A 7,672-nucleotide genomic window follows, 5' to 3' on the forward strand; every position below is an offset into this window, starting at 1 on the left:
TTAGATGTTCTGAGAATAAACCTTTTTATAAGGAATATAAAACTACTACACCTGCACCTCCTGAACCACAGACGTGCTCCTGGAGGCGACTGTTCATCGACCTCAGGGTTTGAGTGCTTGTTCTACTGCCATCTAGTGGACACTAAACAAACCAACAAACGTGTGTACTCGGTCAGTAACCACAGAAGATCCACACGCTTCAGAATCTCATGCTTTATTTCAAGACGGTCCATGTTTGTCGTGTGCGGGCGTGAAGAACGAGAACGTTCTCCGGGTTCCAGGCGTCAGTGTCAACAGCAACCGAAGCAGGACGTCTTCGAAAGCTTCTCCGAACGCTTCTTCACCTCGTTCCTCAGCGTGGTGGTGATGGTGTTGTCCACGACGGGGTCTTGCAGCAGCAGCACCGAGTGCAGGATCAGCTTCCCGCAGAAGAGCTTGAGCAGGAGGCTCTCCACCTTCTTGTAGGTGCGGCTCACGTGCTTGACTGTGGGGCAGCTGTCGTCGTAGAGGTTGAGCCCGACCAAGATCTGGTCCACGAGCCGCTTGGTGTGGGCGACCCACTCTTTGGAGTTGCGGCGGTTGATGGCGTGACAGTTGTCCATCAACTGCACCATCAGGAGGGTCACGAACAGCCTCAGAGGATCCTCCTCCACCAGCTTGGGCAGGTAGCACTCTGAGATGGTGGTGTCCGGCTGGCTCACGCCGGAGACCACCGAGCTCGTGGGGTAGCTCTCGATGGGGGACTGTGGCGGGGCCGTCTGCTCGTTTCTAGATCCTGCTTCCTCGGTTCCTTGGCTGGTGTCTGACATGGTTTATCTCACACCCAGAGGGCCGGACCCGTTCATCTTGAGGTCCCGTCTTACGATCCCTGCTTTATAACGACCACTGAGGCTTGGTTGAGTCGAACAAAGAGCTGATGCCTTTGATGTCGTGATGATGTGGAGATTCTTCAAAGGGTTGTTAGCGCAGTCCTTGTAAGTAAGTAAGTAATATTTATTTATATAGCGCTTTTCCAGACCAGGGTCACAAAGCGCTTAAACAATCAAAACAATACTCAAAAAAGTACATACTTTAAAGATCAAGATAATACTGAGAACAACACAGGAGTTCCAGAAATTCAAGGAAAAGCCTGAACAAATAGAAACGTCTTAAGATGTTTCTTGAAGGAGTCAGTAGATCATCAAACACAGATGTTTCTTGAAGGAGTCAGTAGATCATCAAACACACATGTTTCTTGAAGGAGTCAGTAGATCATCAAACACAGATGTTTCTTGAAGGAGTCAGTAGATCATCAAACACAGATGTTTCTTGAAGGAGTCAGTAGATCATCAAACACAGATGTTTCTTGAAGGAGTCAGTAGATCATCAAACACAGATGTTTCTTGAAGGAGTCAGTAGATCATCAAACACAGATGTTTCTTGAAGGAGTCAGTAGATCATCAAACACAGATGTTTCTTGAAGGAGTCAGTAGATCATCAAACACAGATGTTTCTTAAAGGAGTCAGTAGATCATCAAACACAGATGTTTCTTAAAGGAGTCAGTAGATCATCAAACACAGATGTTTCTTGAAGGAGTCAGTAGATCATCAAACACACATGTTTCTTGAAGGAGTCAGTAGATCATCAAACACAGATGTTTCTTAAAGGAGTCAGTAGATCATCAAACACAGATGTTTCTTAAAGGAGTCAGTAGATCATCAAACACAGATGTTTCTTAAAGGAGTCAGTAGATCATCAAACACAGATGTTTCTTAAAGGAGTCAGTAGATCATCAAACACAGATGTTTCTTAAAGGAGTCAGTAGATCATCAAACACAGATGTTTCTTAAAGGAGTCAGTAGATCATCAAACACAGATGTTTCTTAAAGGAGTCAGTGGATCATCAAACACAGATGTTTCTTGAAGGAGTCAGTAGATCATCAAACACAGATGTTTCTTGAAGGAGTCAGTAGATCATCAAACACAGATGTTTCTTGAAGGAGTCAGTAGATCATCAAACACAGATGTTTCTTGAAGGAGTCAGTAGATCATCAAACACAGATGTTTCTTGAAGGAGTCAGTGGATCATCAAACACAGATGTTTCTTGAAGGAGTCAGTAGATCATCAAACACAGATGTTTCTTGAAGGAGTCAGTAGATCATCAAACACAGATGTTTCTTGAAGGAGTCAGTAGATCATCAAACACAGATGTTTCTTGAAGGAGTCAGTAGATCATCAAACACAGATGTTTCTTGAAGGAGTCAGTAGATCATCAAACACAGATGTTTCTTAAAGGAGTCAGTAGATCATCAAACACAGATGTTTCTTAAAGGAGTCAGTAGATCATCAAACACAGATGTTTCTTAAAGGAGTCAGTAGATCATCAAACACAGATGTTTCTTAAAGGAGTCAGTAGATCATCAAACACAGATGTTTCTTAAAGGAGTCAGTAGATCATCAAACACAGATGTTTCTTAAAGGAGTCAGTAGATCATCAAACACAGATGTTTCTTGAAGGAGTCAGTAGATCATCAAACACAGATGTTTCTTGAAGGAGTCAGTAGATCATCAAACACAGATGTTTCTTGAAGGAGTCAGTAGATCATCAAACACAGATGTTTCTTGAAGGAGTCAGTAGATCATCAAACACAGATGTTTCTTGAAGGAGTCAGTAGACTCCATCAAGCGCAAAGAGATAGGAAGATCGTTCCAAAGCGTTCTTGTAGGTTCTCATCCATGGTCGTCTATAGAGTCAAGAGTCATTTGGGAAGACGTTCGTCCCTCTTATCCAAGAGGTTTCTTCAGTTCCAGATAAGTGGTCTGAGAAGCTGGTCTATGTGTGGCTAGTGGTCTTTGGACAGTTGATGCTTGTGTCATTAGCCAGTGTGGTGGCAGGTAAAGGGTTATTGGTCCAAGATCACTGACATCATCCTAGAGGCTTCTCCAGCTACTGAAGCTACATACACACACACACACTGAGAGATTGGGAAACATCTTATGAAATCGTCTTGGCCGAGTGTCCAGACACTCGTCATACCAAGGAGGTCCGGAGGGCGGACCCCACTGTGTCCTGTATAAAGTCAATGTGAATTGTAAGTAAGTAAGTAAGTAAGTAATATTTATTTATATAGCGCTTTTCCAGACCAGGGTCACAAAGCGCTTAAACAATCAAAACAATACTCAAAAAAGTACATACTTTAAAGATCAAGATAATACTGAGAACAACACAGGAGTTCCAGAAATTCAAGGAAAAGCCTGAACAAATAGAAACGTCTTAAGATGTTTCTTAAAGGATTGTGTTTAGAATCTGATGACCGTACGGATTGCTTTGTGAAGGACCTGCTGGGCTTCGACCCAGTTAATAAAATCCATCATCCCGTTGACCTGGTCTGGGTTCACTCATTTCCAGTTGACAACCTCTTGGTTCCTTCTTCAATACCAGGTAGGAAGCTAAGAAGGTCATCAGTTGAAATGTCTCAAACTGGCAACACAAGAGGCCAAATTCAGAATTTCTTTTTCTTTGTGGTCTTAGAACGTACATGAAATAAAAACCAACCCCTGGCGTGAACTACTTTATACACAGGGCTGTCAAGGCCAACGGTTACTTTTGGACATCACTTCTTCTACAGGGCTAACAGTTTTCCAAACAGGGCGAGACATTAAGTAGTGGCTGAAGAACCGAGGAGGTGTTTCCTTCACTCAAGAGATGGTCCTCAGTAGATACGTTGATGTCGACTCGCAGCGACAGCAGGTCTTCAGGCTGGACAGCTGCAGACTCAGAGAGTGCTGCCGCTTGTTGGCCAGATGCATCAGCAGACATGGAGGAAGACGATTCTTCTTCTTCTGCTTTTTCTCTTCAGGAGCTTCCGCCGCCACCGGCGTCATCTCCACCTCCTGCTGCTGCCTGGAGATCTTCAGGTCTCGGGTCTGCAGGTCGGAAGCGACGCCGGTCGTCTCTTGGCCGACGAACTCGGCGTCCTTGATGTTGACCAGGAAGTCTTGCTCGGCGTCGTTTGCCTCTTTGACGGACACGTTGACCGACTCGGCCAGCGACAGGGCCAGCAGGCAGCTGGGGAGCGTTTGTTCTTGCACCGTCATGATCCTCCGAGCTCAGGGAGGCTCAACTGGTCTCTGCTGCACACGTGCACTCACTTGACACGAGCAGTGCACGTGCGTATAAATAGCCTTCGTGCGCGGCGACCGTCAGGGCTTTGGAGTTGATGTTACAAAGGCAGATGATCTTCTCTTCTCACATGAAAGAGTCGTCGATGCTGTTTCAGTGTCAAGTGGAGCTGAAACAACAGGTAGTGATGTTGAGATGAAGCCTCATGAAGCACCGAAGCCTCGCAGCCGAGAACTTCATCTTTGGAGCAAAGCCTCGTGAGGCTTCATTTGCACGACCATGCCATCATGTGGACAATTGGGAGCATTGCATCTTTTGTGCGCAAAATTATGTGCTTGACTAACTTTTTTTCTGAAATACACTAACAAACGTCACTAACAAACATCACTAACAAACATCACTAACAAACATCACTAACAAACATCACTAACAAACATCACTAACAATCATCACTAACAAACATCACTAACAAACATCACTAACAATCATCACTAACAAACATCACTAACAAACATCACTAACAAACATCACTAACAAACATCACTAACAAACATCACTAACAAACATCACTAACAAACATCACTAACAATCATCACTAACAAACATCACTAACAAACATCACTAACAATCATCACTAACAAACATCACTAACAAACATCACTAACAAACATCACTAACAATCATCACTAACAAACATCACTAACAAACATCACTAACAATCATCACTAACAAACATCACTAACAAACATCACTAACAAACATCACTAACAAACATCACTAACAAACATCACTAACAAACATCACTAACAAACATCACTAACAAACATCACTAACAATCATCACTAACAAACATCACTAACAAACATCACTAACAAACATCACTAACAAACATCACTAACAAACATCACTAACAAACATCACTAACAATCATCACTAACAAACATCACTAACAAACATCACTAACAATCATCACTAACAAACATCACTAACAAACATCACTAACAAACATCACTAACAAACATCACTAACAAACATCACTAACAAACATCACTAACAATCATCACTAACAAACATCACTAACAAACATCACTAACAATCATCACTAACAAACATCACTAACAAACATCACTAACAAACATCACTAACAAACATCACTAACAAGCATCACTAACAAACATCACTAACAAACATCACTAACAAACATCACTAACAAACATCACTAACAAACATCACTAACAAACATCACTAACAAACATCACTAACAAACATCACTAACAAACATCACTAACAAACATCACTAACAAACATCACTAACAATCATCACTAACAAACATCACTAACAAACATCACTAACAAACATCACTAACAAACATCACTAACAAACATCACTAACAATCATCACTAACAATCATCACTAACAAACATCACTAACAAACATCACTAACAAACATCACTAACAATCATCACTAACAAACATCACTAACAAACATCACTAACAATCATCACTAACAAACATCACTAACAAACATCACTAACAAACATCACTAACAATCATCACTAACAATCATCACTAACAAACATCACTAACAAACATCACTAACAAACATCACTAACAAACATCACTAACAAACATCACTAACAATCATCACTAACAAACATCACTAACAAACATCACTAACAAACATCACTAACAAACATCACTAACAAACATCACTAACAAACATCACTAACAAACATCACTAACAATCATCACTAACAATCATCACTAACAAACGTCACTAACAAACATCACTAACAAACATCACTAACAAACATCACTAACAATCATCACTAACAATCATCACTAACAAACATCACTAACAAACATCACTAACAAACATCACTAACAAACATCACTAACAAACATCACTAACAAACATCACTAACAAACATCACTAACAAACATCACTAACAAACATCACTAACAAACATCACTAACAAACATCACTAACAAACATCACTAACAAACATCACTAACAAACATCACTAACAAACATCACTAACAAACATCACTAACAAACATCACTAACAAACATCACTAACAATCATCACTAACAAACATCGCTAACAAACATCGCTAACAAACATCGCTAACAAACATCGCTAACAAACATCGCTAACAAACATCGCTAACAAACATCGCTAACAAACGTCGCTAACAAACGTCGCTAACAAACGTCGCTAACAAACGTCGCTAACAAACGTCGCTAACAAACGTCGCTAACAAACGTCGCTAACAAACATCGCTAACAAACATCGCTAACAAACATCGCTAACAAACATCACTAACAAACGTCACTAACAAACGTCACTAACAAACATCACTAACAAACATCACTAACAAACATCACTAACAATCATCACTAACAAACATCACTAACAAACATCACTAACAAACATCACTAACAAACATCACTAACAATCATCACTAACAAACATCACTAACAATCATCACTAACAAACATCACTAACAAACATCACTAACAAACATCACTAACAAACATCACTAACAAACATCACTAACAAACATCACTAACAATCATCACTAACAAACATCACTAACAATCATCACTAACAAACATCACTAACAAACATCACTAACAAACATCACTAACAAACATCACTAACAAACATCACTAACAATCATCACTAACAAACATCACTAACAAACATCACTAACAAACGTCACTAACAAACGTCACTAACAAACATCACTAACAAACATCACTAACAAACATCACTAACAAACATCACTAACAAACATCACTAACAAACATCACTAACAAACATCACTAACAAACATCACTAACAAACATCACTAACAATCATCACTAACAAACATCACTAACAAACATCACTAACAAACATCACTAACAAACATCACTAACAAACATCACTAACAAACATCACTAACAAACATCACTAACAAACATCACTAACAAACATCCCTAACAAACATCACTAACAAACGTCACTAACAAACGTCACTAACAAACATCACTAACAAACATCACTAACAAACATCACTAACAAACATCACTAACAAACATCCCTAACAAACATCCCTAACAAACATCACTAACAAACATCACTAACAATCATCACTAACAAACATCACTAACAATCATCACTAACAAACATCACTAACAAACATCACTAACAAACATCACTAACAAACATCACTAACAAACATCACTAACAAACATCACTAACAAACATCACTAACAAACATCACTAACAAACATCACTAACAAACATCACTAACAAACATCACTAACAATCATCACTAACAAACATCACTAACAAACATCACTAACAAACATCACTAACAAACATCACTAACAAACATCACTAACAAACATCACTAACAAACATCACTAACAAACATCACTAACAAACATCACTAACAAACATCACTAACAAACATCACTAACAAACATCACTAACAAACATCACTAACAAACATCACTAACAAACATCACTAACAATCATCACTAACAAACATCACTAACAAACATCACTAACAAAC

The sequence above is a fragment of the Callionymus lyra genome, chromosome 18, assembly GCF_982586985.1.
Source record: "Callionymus lyra chromosome 18, fCalLyr1.hap1.1, whole genome shotgun sequence".
NCBI lineage: Eukaryota > Metazoa > Chordata > Actinopteri > Syngnathiformes > Callionymidae > Callionymus > Callionymus lyra.